We start from the raw sequence: 12,660 nt of genomic DNA, 5'->3' as shown, positions 1-12,660 counted from the left end.
CATCCAACAGTCCCACTACTGGGCATATACCCAGAGAAAACCATAATTCAAAGAGACACATGCAACCCAGTGTTCATTACAGCACTATTTACAATAGCCAGGTCATGGAAGCCACCTAGATGCCCATAGACAGACGAATGGATAAAGAAGATGTGGTACATATATACAATGGAATATTACTCAGCCATAAAAAGGAATGAAATTGGGTCATTTGTTGAGACGTGGATGGATCTAGAGACTGTCATACAGAGTGAAGTACGTCAGAAAGAGAAAAACAAATATCGTATATTAATGCATATATGTGGAACCTAGAAAAATGGTACAGATAAACCGGTTTGCAGGGCAGTAATTGAGACACAGATGTAGAGAACAAACGTATGGACACCAAGCGGGGGAAGCGGCAGGATGTGTGTGTGTGTGTGTGTGATGAATTGGGTGATTGGGATTGACATGTATACACTGATGTATATAAAATTGATGACTAATAAGAACCTGCTGTATAAAAAAACAAAGTAAAATTCAAGAATAAAAAGAAAACAATTAATACTAAACCTTCTTTGGGTTATTTGTATGGAAATATGTTAATATAAATGTTTCAGACATTGCATGAAATTCCTAAAAATCTTATATGTTCTGGTATAATGTTATAAGTCATAATTCTAGTTATTACTTTAAAATATATATCTCTTGGGCCTCCCTGGTGGCGCAAGTGGTTGAGAGTCCGCCTGCCGATGCAGGGGATACGGGTTCGTGCCCCGGTCTGGGAGGATCCCACATGCCGCGGAGCGGCTGGGCCCGTGAGTCATGGCCGCTGAGCCTGCGCGTCCGGAGCCTGTGCTCCGCAACGGGGGAGGCCACAACAGTGAGAGGCCCGCATACCGCAAAAAAAAAAAAAATAAAAAAAAAATAAAATATATATCTCAGCAACAACTAAATTTCCTTGTCAATTGCATTATTATGAACTTTCATCAAATCTTTAACTGTGGTCATTTTTAAGTCTTTTGTCATTTACACACAGTGCTGGATGTACCCTGATGCTTTTGCAAAAATGTTCCTATAAAAGGGTTTTATCTTCAAGGAATTCATGGAAAAGACTCTGACAAGTACAGGTTTCTGGTAACTGACTATACTGCTGAACTGAATGAATAAGCACTTTCAGAACTCTAATGGAAAACTGATGCATTCATAAAAGTGCTAACAAAAGATCAAGATGAAAAAAATTAATTACATGGGACTGAGTGAACTGATGAGGATGATTATAATTTTTGTGACTTTCTGTTTAAATAAAAAAAAATGTGATGTTAAAAATAAAAAAAAGATACTTTGTTGTCTAGTGGCTGAGCCTTCATTGCCTTGCTGGTTTCCAGGAAAGCAGGCCCCTAAATCACTCAGCACAGACCCAACAATTTTTTCTTTAGGGCCCATTAAAAATTGCTGGGATTTCCCCTGCCAAAATAGCCATTCATATATATCTGAATAACTTATGAATATGATTTATATATAAATAAAGCATTCCAACAATTTTCTTTTCAAGAGTCATGAAATCTGTACTATGGCCTTCTGAGACCCAAGCAAATTAAAGATGATAGGATTGTTAGGGAACCGTTGGCTGAAACTGCCCACCCTGGCCAGGCACAACAATAACAGATTTGCTTAAGTCTCCCACCTCAGGATGCTTCAAAAGAACACACAACCAGTGAAGGGTCCAAAAGCAACCCAGGGAAAACCCACGAGGGGCCAAGAAGGGGAGGAGACACCAGTCCATAATATGTCTCGCCAACCTCCCAGAAACCCTCACGATGAAAACCATCGTGACTGAGAGATGCGCGCACCACCAGGAAGGGCCCTGAGCCGGACCAAATGAAGGCACAAGCAAGATGATTGGCCAGAAACGACGTGGAAAGCTAACCCCACCACCATAAAACCTGAGACTGTAAGTCACAAGGCAGAGCAGTTCTCCTGGGTTCCCTTACCCTGCTGCTCTCCACTTGAGCGCCCCTTTTCAATAAAATCTTTTGCTTTGTCAGTACGTGTGTCTCCTCGGACAATTCATTTCTGAGTGTTGGACAAGAGCCCACTCTTGGGCCCTTGAAGGGGTCCCATCCAGTGACAGGATGACACTAGCAATATATACAAGGACAGAGATTTGTAAAATTCAGTGGTAAGAAGAAAAACAATTTTATTCTGGACGTTTTAGTTAAATCATTGAGGTGAAGAATGAATATAAAGAACCTTCTTCTCTGGACCAGCCTTTGTTAAAGAATCAGAAACCCGGGCTCCTTTTGGGGCATGTGGTTGTGAGCTGTTGAAGCAACCTGTTAAAGGTAGAGCCAGCTTCAGTTTCCTGAGATTAAACCAGGCTGAAACTAGGTTTACAGACAGCACAAAAGTCAGGTGCAGGACCTCTTGTCTCTGTTGTGGAGCTATGCCTTGGGGAATTATGCCTTGGGTCAGTTATTAGCTGTCTCCTATAACTACTTTGTTTAGGGTAATATTATTTATAGAACCTTGATTAGATAAAGATTAAGAGAATTATAAAATATTTAGGTATTCATCCAGCCCAACTTCTTCATTTTACAGATGGGGAAACTGAGGAAGATAGTCTCTTCAAGGCTATTTGGACTTATACTAACACTCTCCTCAAAGTTTTTCCAGTGTCTGCCGAGTTCTAAAGCCACTTTCACATTCTGGGTTTTTGTTATGGCAGTGCCCCACCTCTGGTAACAAAATCTGTATTAATTATCTATCACAGTGTAACAATTACCCGAAAATTTAGCAGCTTAAAATGACAAACATTGGTTATCTCACAGCTTCTTAACTCAGGAATTTGGAAATGACTTAGATGAGTGGTTTGGGTTCAGGGTTTCTCATGAAATTACAGTCAAGATGTCAGCCAGGGCTGCAGTCATCTGAAGGTCTGGCTGAGGCTGGAGGATCTGATTTCAAGGTGGCTCACTCACATGGCTATTGGCCAAAAATCTCATTTCTTTGATGACTGTTGTGGCAGAAGGCCTCAGTTCCTCACCTCATGGGTCTCTCCATGGGATTGCTTGAGTGTCCTCTTGACATGGCGGCTGGCTTCCTTCAGAGCTAGTGATCTGAGAGAGAGCAAAAAGGAAGCGACATGTACTTTATGACCTCATCTAGGAAGTGAAACACCATCACTTCTACTTCATTCTATTCTTTTGAAGGAGTCACTAAGTCCAGCCCTCAGTCCAGGGAGGGAAATAAAGCTCTACCTCTGGAACAGAGGAGTATCAAAGAATTTGTGAACATATTTTAAAACCACAAGTTCTCTCAGAGCATTTGATCTAAAGAGAATTAAGTGGAAAAGGGGTTCTTAGTAGCTTTGATGATATGGTAAGAAAGGAATTCATCTAGACTCAGTCTGAGGCTACTGAACCAAAGAGTAGTCATGACACAGAAGTATTTTGACTCTGAAATTTATGAGGAAGTTGGGAAAAGTAAGGGTCAAGTCAGTTTGTTGCAACCTGTGCATGTGTTTCTCCCTCTTAACTTAAAGTTACATTTGAATTTGCATATCCACATCTCAGTACTAACAATATAGTATATATACATAAAGGTAACACGGATACATCTACTTTCATACTATTTGACTACTGTAATTCTAGAAAATATTCCACCCTTGATATTAGAGCTTCTCTGAAGCTTCACATTCATTCTCTTCATCCAACATGTCCATCCCCTCTACCTCTGTGCTCAAGAGGAAACACCTATGGGTGTGATGTGAGGGAAGAGCCTCTCCCCCTAGATTAGTCCCCAAGCCCCAACGTCAACCACCAGACCAGGGGGCTGAGATCCTCTTCTATCTCTCCTTTGAATTAAGACTTTTGTCAATAATTACCCATTTACCACTCACCTTTCCAAAAGGAAGATGCGATTATGTCCCTCTTCTGCTTAGAACTGGAGATTTAAATGGTCCCACATATAAGAGAACCTCTGTGCATAGAACTATATCCAATCTCCTGGGATAAACCACAATGGAAAAGAATATTAAAAAAAATAATGTCTCTATGTGTGTAACTGAGTCACTCTGCTGGACAGCAGAGACTGCCACAATGTTGTAAATAAACTATGCTTCAATTAAAAAAAAAAGCCTCTGTGAATTCCTGACACTCTATCATAGCGGCACTATTTTGGAGAACAAGCCTATGACTTTCAAGGGATCCCCAAAGCAATAAGTTACCACAAAATGTCAAGATCCACCAGCCTCCAGGATAAAGGCCTGTCTCAATAAGGGGCAAGAGATTCATCAATTTGGCTCCACCCTTGCTCTCTATTAAGAAGAAAAAATGTTGCCTGCTGTTCCAGTTCTACAAGGATCAGGCCATCAGCCACTGCAGTTGCCCACTGCCAGTGTGCCCTTACGGGAATTCAGGATGAAGAAAAACAGGAAACATTCTATGCTTTGGGTACACTGGCCTTTAGATAGTTAAGATGCATATCTAAGAAAAATTTTCAAATGAATTCAGATACTTGCATTTTCCCAGACACAGAAAAGCACTAAAATCGCTAACTTGAGATACCTGTTTGTTGTAATTAGCAGTAATCTTTTGATGCTTGACTACGTTTTCCCAGCAAAAAAGTTTATATATATCCTGGCTCCTCCCTTACCTCTTTGGAGCAGTTCCTCAGAGTTATCTGAAAGGCTGTTTCCTGGGCTATAGTCCTCAGTAAGGTCCTCAGATAAAACTTAACTCACAACTTACATTGTGTGTTTTTCTCTCAGTCTACATCTCCATCCACTCGCCCCTCCATATCTTACGTCACAGCTTTATCTTTCCCTATGCTGTTCACACTTCCTGGCCTTTGCTTCTGCCTTTCTCTCTGCCTAGAATACACTTTCCCCTTCTCTGCCAGGAAAACTACTCTGCATGCCTTGGAACCCAGCTCAAATGTCATGTCCTGGAGGAATGAATGATTTAAGTTCCAATATACTTTGTATGTATATAGCTGTAATTACTTCTTCACTCATCTGATTAACCCTGCACTGACATGATCTCTGAGTAAGAATGTTTTATTAGAATTTGTATCTCCAAGGCCTAGCACAGATCATACTAGGGACTGCTATTTGTTAGGTGGGTGGATAGGGGTTAGACTGGACCATTGCCTGACAGAACAGGGATCCTTCTCCCTCTGAGCATTCTCTGCAGACCCACTACAAACTGAGGACCATCTCTTCTCAGTCTGATGCTTTGCTCTCCAGGCTCTGTAGTGAGCTTTGTACTTTTAGATTTCACTGACCAGTAAAATTTCAAAAGTAATTTTGGAGACCAAAATAGGATTGCCAGTTTTTAATTTTTTCAAACTTAAAGACTTAAAAAAAATTATCACCTACTTTTTAAAAAGTCACTATAACACCTCAAAAATAGGAAGACCATAACCTTAGCCTAGAGAATAGTTCTTTGAATTAAACACATTTAGCCTTTTGAAAAACCTACCACATCAACCTTATTTTTTCTCATTCCATGATGAAAAATTCATCCCTGTTTATCAGCTCTAGAATAATGTTTGGAAACCACTGATTTTGACCTTTGCTTTTGAGAGGTGGCTCCTGCAATCTTCTTGACTCAAGAAAGAGTTTTAGGCCTCATGACAGGAATAGTCCTGTAGGATCTTCCCATGGCTTTTTTTTTTTTTTTTTTTTTTGTGGGTGTAGAGAGAAGTACCTGGGAACAAGAGACCAACTAATGTATATTGAGCACCTCTATGCTAGTCACTTGGCACATATATGAGGTGCACATCTCAGGTGACAAACTCAAGAATGCAAAAAAAAAGCAATTTTACTTCTTTGCTTACCAAATTTATTACCTATCCAAGTATGTTCGACCTAGTGACAGAAATACATCTTAATTCAGGGTCCCCTCCTCCCTTTCTTTCCCTAGGGGTTGCATCTCCGATCCAGGGGACTGATTTAGTGTGTCAATGGGGCTGGATTAAACCTCCCAAGGTCTTAAGCACTGAAAAAATTATGTTGCCTCAGATGTAACTGAAAGTTTTTTAAATAATTATTTTATAGTTTATTTTTTCCCAACAAAGTTCTGTTTTTCTTTTTTCTCCTGAAATTGATCACTTCACTGCTTTTTATTCTTTCAAAAATTTTTCTTACTTCTTGGGTGGATGTTTTGTTTTCCTTGTGTCCTTGGCAAGTTCTTGACCTACCTATGGGGTCATCTGGTCCTGCTCATTGGCCCTCAGCATCCACCTGCTTGTACTGGATTATATTGCAGGTCCATGCAGGTCACCACAGAGTCCTCCTCACGCTGTCCACACAAGACTGCCTCACATCTGAAGGCTCTTTATGACACATGTGGGCCACTGTGGATGAGAGTTTATCTTTTTAGTGTAAAACTTCCATCCCTATTAAAAGGCAACACTTACTATTATCAGTCATCTTACTTTGTACAGACAAAGGAGCTGAGGGGGTACATGGGTGGATAATAGGCAGGGAACAGGAGGACACTATATCACATTATTTTCCATTGGCACACATTCTTTTATTTTTTATTTAACATTCTTTTCTGATTCCTGCACTAGACTATAGGTCTATGAGAACAACCCATCTGTGTTATTCATTACTATAACCCCAGAACCTAGAACAGTGCCTACCTAGCACATAGTAGGCTGTTAGTAAATACTGTTGATCAAATGAACGAGACTGAATGAGATAAGGACAACACAAAGAGGTAGAAGGGGATCAGAATGAGGGTGCTGGAAGTGCTGAAAATAAACTTCAATGATTTTACAATTCTGGAAGTTTATGTTAGCTCTTCCTTGGAGAGTTTCCTTCCATTGCAGCAAAAGATGTCTCTTCTACAGCATTCCTTATGTTGTTTTCTGACTGTTGCCTGTGGACTAGCATTTTCTTTCAGCTGGAAAATAAACTAGTTTGGGCAAGAAGGATCATATACAGCTTTGCAGCTCCCCATGAGGTACAGCACGTTAAGAGCTAAAATATGCTAGTTTACTGAATGAATGAATGACTGGAACTTGAGTCCTAAATATCCAGAGAATCCCTGAGGAGTGGGCTCCGTGTTATACAGGTTAAATCCAAAGTGGTATCTTCTGGACTAAGTTTTATCCAACCTCAGCATTCTACATCCACTTCCTGGGGTGCAGTACCTCCTGGTGGACGTCCAGGGCTGCTGCCTCCTTCCTAGATGCTCCCAAACATGGGCCCTCAGTGACTCCCTCCCAGAACTCCATCTTCTCCTCCTCAAAACCTCAATGTCACCCTCATCAGTGAAGCCCAGTAGACGATGAGGCCCAGCCAACTCAGGCAGGTCCTTTCTAGTCACCCCAAGTACTCACAAGATAAATAATGAAGGGCTGCATCAGAGCCAGGTAGTTCTCTAGAGCAGACCAGTGCCTCAAACTTTAAGGTGCAAATGAATAATCGGGAGAGAATCTTGCTAAAGTGAAGGTTCTGATGCAGTAGTTCTGGGTTGTGGACCAAGATTCTGAATCTGAACTAGCTTCCGGGTGACACCAAAGGATGCTGGTCCAGTCTGTACTGCAACCTCGTGGTGACTGGCAGCTACAGCAGTAGCAGCTCCCAGATGTACCAAGTCTGACCAGCAAGCCATGGGGTTGACCATTTAAGTAAACACTCTGAAGCTTATGAAGTACATTCAAGGTTTGTCCCTTGAAGGGTTGCCTGCCTCTTTCCTGGTGCTGAGACCCTAGAGAAAAGCTCTGACCTCCAGCTGGAAAGGGTAGGGGAAAGGACACATTCCCAGAATCAGAAACTGCAAAACGTGGTTTAAATCAAGAGGTCAAGGGGAGGAAGCTGACTAACTGCTCAGACAGAGGGTGTCCCAGAGCAGCAGTCTCTCATCCCAGGCCAGAGTCTCTAGCTCTCAGCTTTGCCAGCCTGGAAACTCCATTTTATCCGTACACCCAGAGATAAGCAAACTCAAGGGAAATGAATCATACCAGCCAGACTCTTAAGAGTCTAAACCAAATACCAACAAGTTAAGAAGAGCAAACGCCAACTAATCAGAAACTTGTTCAGAGCAATACTTTCCCTGCAGGAATGTCTACGTGGGCTGGCAAATCATTACCAAAAGTCTGTTTGGGGGCCTGAAATCAGAGCAAGGGGAATCAAGTGAGCAACCTCAGAAGAGAATATGATGACATTTTGATAGCTGGATGCACCCATCTCCATGGATAATTGCATACCTGCCAAGCAAAAGTTAGGAGAGCACCTTCCCCTTCTGGTACTCTTCCTGAAACTGGGAACTTTCTGTTCAGATTTCTTTAGTGCATTCCTGCCCTCAAATACACTTCAGTTGCCTTGGATGGATGTGAATGGCTAGAGTGGGTTACCTCCATTGATGTATGTTTGTAGTCTTTATTTTCTTGGTTGACTGTTTTTACTCAAAATACTCTTAGGAAGTGATTGCACCAGAATTTCTCCCCAGATTCTGAGATCAGCTCATTGCCCAGCACTGAAGCACCAGCAGGAGAGGAATGGGGGTTGGAGGGAGGGCCATCAGAGAAAAAGCTGGATCCTTTCCTTGCTTCCCACCCTGACATCTTATTCTAGGCTGCAGATTTTTAAAGACTTCAGTACAGTTATTTGGTAAGCGGTCAGAGGAACAGAAGTTGTCACATTTCTGTTGGCTGGTTCTTTTTTTGCTGGTGATGTTAATTTTCTATACATATAACACTTAAATCAGTGTCCAAAGTCTGGCAAGTTCTCAGGCTCACTTTCCTTTATTCTATTCTCTCATGATCTGAGCTGTCCTGTTGGGTGGCTTTTAAGTCATCAAACTTACAGAAGTGGAAGTGGGGAGACCTGGAAAATTACAGTCCTCCACAGTTTCTTGCTTTTACAGGCTGTTCAGTAAGACTTTGTTGACAGGCTGTCGGTAAACGAAGCACAACCCCACTGCAATGTCCATCTCTCCCAGGAATGCTTCCTGACTTGCTGTGCCACCCCCAGGTTCCCTGGGAGAAGCTGGAGAGGCTCATTGCTCACTGAGTCCTATCTTATTCCCTCCTTGACAGTGATACAGCCGCTGCCAGCCACCTGAGAGCCAAATCCAAAATATATTTCCATTTTTGCCTAATGCCTAAATGACAGACCTAAATTTGTTGAGTCTGGATTTTTTAAGTGCTCATCAAAGTAACAAATAAAATTTGCTTTAAACCTGAGGCAGATTAGGAAAAATCCTCAACGAGAATATCCCTCTCACCCAGGTGGCTGTGGAGATGGAGGCCACAAAGTCCTCTTTCGCACCCTCATAGTGGCTACGGGAACCAGCACCTCCTGAGCAGTCAGATTTTTCACTCGTCACACTGTATTGTCCACTCTGCACTCTTCTAACGCTTAATAAATGTTTGTGCAGTATTCCTATAATTCCTGCACTCCAAAGGAAGTTTTAGCGAGTGTGAGGGCTTTTTAGAAAACCCAGTACATGACTTCCCCATTGACAGGGGCCAAATGAGGTAAGATAATGAGTACAACACGGAATAACCTCCCCCAAATTAAACAATCATATAGGAAGGAAGATGACGATTGGCTGATTCACTGAAGACCCCGCGGTCACCCTTTGCTGCGTTATAATTTCGGCCCAGACCTAACATCAAGCAGCAGCTGGGGCCTAACCGCCGAAGAATGTGGCTTCCGGAATCTAAAAAGGTGCCCCTGCCGTGCCATTGTTCCCACAATGCCGTGACTCGGATTCGAACCGAGGTTGCTGCGGCCACAACGCAGAGTACTAACCACTATACGATCACGGCGAGCTACTGGGACGCCACGAGGAGTGCGTCATTGAGTGTCGTCCTCGTCTAGGTGGTTGCCGCTCTCGCCTTCCCAAGCCGTTCACTGTCGACCAGGCCCCTCTGGCCCTGGCGCCCAGCCCGAAGTGGAGTAGGGGCGCCGTGGACTCCCGGCCGAAGTCTCTGCTGGTCGTCCGCACGGCCCGTGAAAGAGAGGACCTGAAAGTCCTCTGCAAACTAAAGGACTCCTAAGAGGCCAGGCCTACGTCCGGGACTCTCACGCAGCCTGTACGAATGTGAGGCCCGGGGGTCGTCCGAATGGCGGCGCTGGGCCCCTCTCACACCCACCGTGCCCTGGCGCTCACGCTGTCTGAACGGGCTCTTGCTAGGAATGGGGCCGTCTCTTAAATCCCACAAGAAGGAAAATCAGTTCGGACCCAGCCGCACAACTTCCTTCGAGATGCGGAGTAAGGGGAACTCGCAAATAACACACGCCTCGGTAATGAAGCGGTAGGATCTGGCGGGCTGGTGAGTGCTTACGGATATCTAGAAAGCAAGCGAGCAGTGCGCCTGCGTTCCCTCAGGGAGAGGCGAGGTTAGAGACGGGCGGGAACCAGCAGTGACACGGCAAAGGGGCGGGGCCTTAAACAGAGAAGAGCTTAGGCGAGAAAAGAAACGCCCGGGTCCCCAGTAGCTCGCCGTGATCGTATAGTGGTTAGTACTCTGCGTTGTGGCCGCAGCAACCTCGGTTCGAATCCGAGTCACGGCATTGCGAAAGCAGTGACACGGCAGGAGGACAGCTTTTTTAACGCTGTCCTCCATTTTTATCTTCAGTTTGTAATAACTTCCTTGAAAATGGATCCCAGTCCCCTTGTGACAGTTGGAAACGCTGTTTACGCCAGGTCTCGCTAAATTGGACTTCGGAAACATATAGGCTTCCGCTTACCCTGGCCTACGCACGTTATCCTGCCAAGCCCAGACAGAGCACAGAACACTCACAAGGCCAAGAAATGTTATAATTGACATATGTACCAATGTCCATGGCAGCGCTGAAAACGGGTTCCCAATAATAGGAAGAGAACGCTTCGCAGAGGAGGTGACCTTTGAAGTAGCTCTTAAAGGCAGAAAGAGAATTTGTCAAACAGCCAGGAATGTCAAGCAACCAGCATTATCTCGTGTGCTAAGGGCTCCAAAAGGAACAATCATAATTCCTCTTTGTAAGTCTTCTCTCTTCCCCACCCCCACTACGCCCACAGGCCCTGGTCTGACAGGTAGCAGGCGCCTCTCAAGGACTTGTTGAGTGAATGAAAGCAAGTAACTAGGAAATGGGAAACGACACTGAGGGAAGGCCACAGGATGAGCTGGAAAAGGTAGACAAACTTCCCGCAGTCTCGGGGGTGGGGATGAGAGGCGGAGGAGTGAGAGGATGATTCTATTCGTGTTTAGCAAGATCCCTCTGGCGGCTCTGAAGGGGGGCAGTGATTAGAGCAGACAATACTGAAGAGACCGGTGGTCTCTCTGGATTCACTTGTTAGAACCAGGGGTATGTTCTCATTTTAGCAAAAAGCCACTGCCTACTGTGGACTCGGCCTGGTTCTAGGCGCCATGGAGACGAAAGCACTGATGTACAAGATGAAAAATCAGACCCAGTCCCTGCTGCGCCCAGGGACGCAACAGAGGAGGGCACCGGGTCCGGCGGGAGCCCTGCGGAGGGACGAGTCAGGGCCGTCGCGGGAATAAGAGAAACAAGGAAGCGGGTGCTGGAGGCGGGGAGAACGGCAGGGTGTGTTCACTGAGTCCCTTCTAAGTGGACAGCCCAGTTCTGCGGGCATCCACATTATCCGTAGAGGCTGCCGTTAGGTCACTCCTGGGGAATCAACAGGGAGGAGAAGCCCTGAGGAGCGCCCCCCGGCAAGTTTGGGGTCGCTAGAAGGGTCTCAGGGGCAGAGGAGATAGGCGTCCTCCAAGGAATGAGAGTTACACAGCTTGTGAACACTCAGCTCCGGCCAGTCCCGTCTCTGGATGCCCAAGTGGTAACCCCCTAAACTCTTACATGGAACCCACCCTTTCCCACTGCATCATCCCCACCTCCCGTGGCTAATGGGCCAAAACAGGAGAGAACAACTGACAAGAGAGCAATGCGCCTGCGCATTCTCAGACCCGGCCTTAGGCCGGAACCCGCCCCATAGGTGGACCCTTTGGTGACGTGCAGAATGGGAAGGACTTTAACTGTTGAAGAAGACAATCAGAAAAGGCCGCTGACAGGTCCCCGGTAGCTCGCCGTGATCGTATAGTGGTTAGTACTCTGCGTTGTGGCCGCAGCAACCTCGGTTCGAATCCGAGTCACGGCATTGTGGGAACAATGGCACGGCAAGGGGCTTACCTTTTCTAATTCCTTTTTCCCCCCCAGCCCATAACACTTTGTATAAATTGTGACTCATTTTTTTAAAATGAAAAAACGCTGCATCTCTCTACTCTGAAAACTGAAACAGCTCTATGATCACCACCTTCAGTAATTCTCATTTAATTATCTGAATACAGCTTTAGATCAAACAGTTGTAACCCCTTACCTCCTGAAAAAAATGGAAAATCAGTGTCTAAATCATTCTCCTACACCAACAAAACAGCGCCCCTGTGGCCTGCGATTTTTTCCTTTTCATACATTTATTTTAAAAAATGGTTTATTATCAAATTGAGAATACATATGCACAAGCCCAGTGAAAAGTGTCTCCCTCTCATTGTTCACCCTATCTACCAATTATTGCCAGTTTCCAATATATTTTTCTGTGGCAGTCTTTGTATAAATAAATATTTATTTATGTATATATGTATGCAAATATATTCCCCCCTTGCTTCTTGTATAATACAGGTGACCTCTTCCCTTCCTCCTCCTCACCCCCATAAGTCAGACCT

At 44.4% G+C, this 12,660-nt stretch overlaps 1 long non-coding RNA gene and 3 other non-coding genes across 4 annotated transcripts; 2 read left to right on the top strand and 2 right to left on the bottom strand.

Annotated features, from left to right (window-relative positions):
* Positions 1 to 2,162: 2,162 nt before the first annotated feature.
* LOC132489415 (uncharacterized) lies at positions 2,163 to 10,274 on the bottom strand. The gene is made up of 4 exons (XR_009531856.1): positions 9,752 to 10,274; positions 6,184 to 6,339; positions 3,881 to 3,986; positions 2,163 to 3,098 (listed from the first exon to the last, which is right to left on the bottom strand). It is a non-coding gene; the product is annotated as an uncharacterized LOC132489415 (long non-coding RNA).
* TRNAH-GUG (transfer RNA histidin (anticodon GUG)) lies at positions 9,697 to 9,768 on the bottom strand. Its single transcript has one exon. It is a non-coding gene; the product is annotated as a tRNA-His (tRNA).
* A 170-nt stretch (positions 10,275 to 10,444) lies between the features above and the next one.
* TRNAH-GUG (transfer RNA histidin (anticodon GUG)) lies at positions 10,445 to 10,516 on the top strand. The gene has a single exon. It is a non-coding gene; the product is annotated as a tRNA-His (tRNA).
* Positions 10,517 to 12,026: 1,510 nt separating this feature from the next.
* On the top strand, positions 12,027 to 12,098 carry TRNAH-GUG (transfer RNA histidin (anticodon GUG)). The gene has a single exon. It is a non-coding gene; the product is annotated as a tRNA-His (tRNA).
* The last annotated feature ends 562 nt before the right edge of the window (positions 12,099 to 12,660 follow it).

The sequence above is a fragment of the Mesoplodon densirostris genome, chromosome 4 (genome assembly GCF_025265405.1).
Source record: "Mesoplodon densirostris isolate mMesDen1 chromosome 4, mMesDen1 primary haplotype, whole genome shotgun sequence".
Taxonomy (NCBI): Eukaryota; Metazoa; Chordata; class Mammalia; order Artiodactyla; family Ziphiidae; genus Mesoplodon; species Mesoplodon densirostris.
Note: the sequence above shows the minus strand (reverse complement) of the source record. Positions and strands in the feature narration are given on the sequence as shown.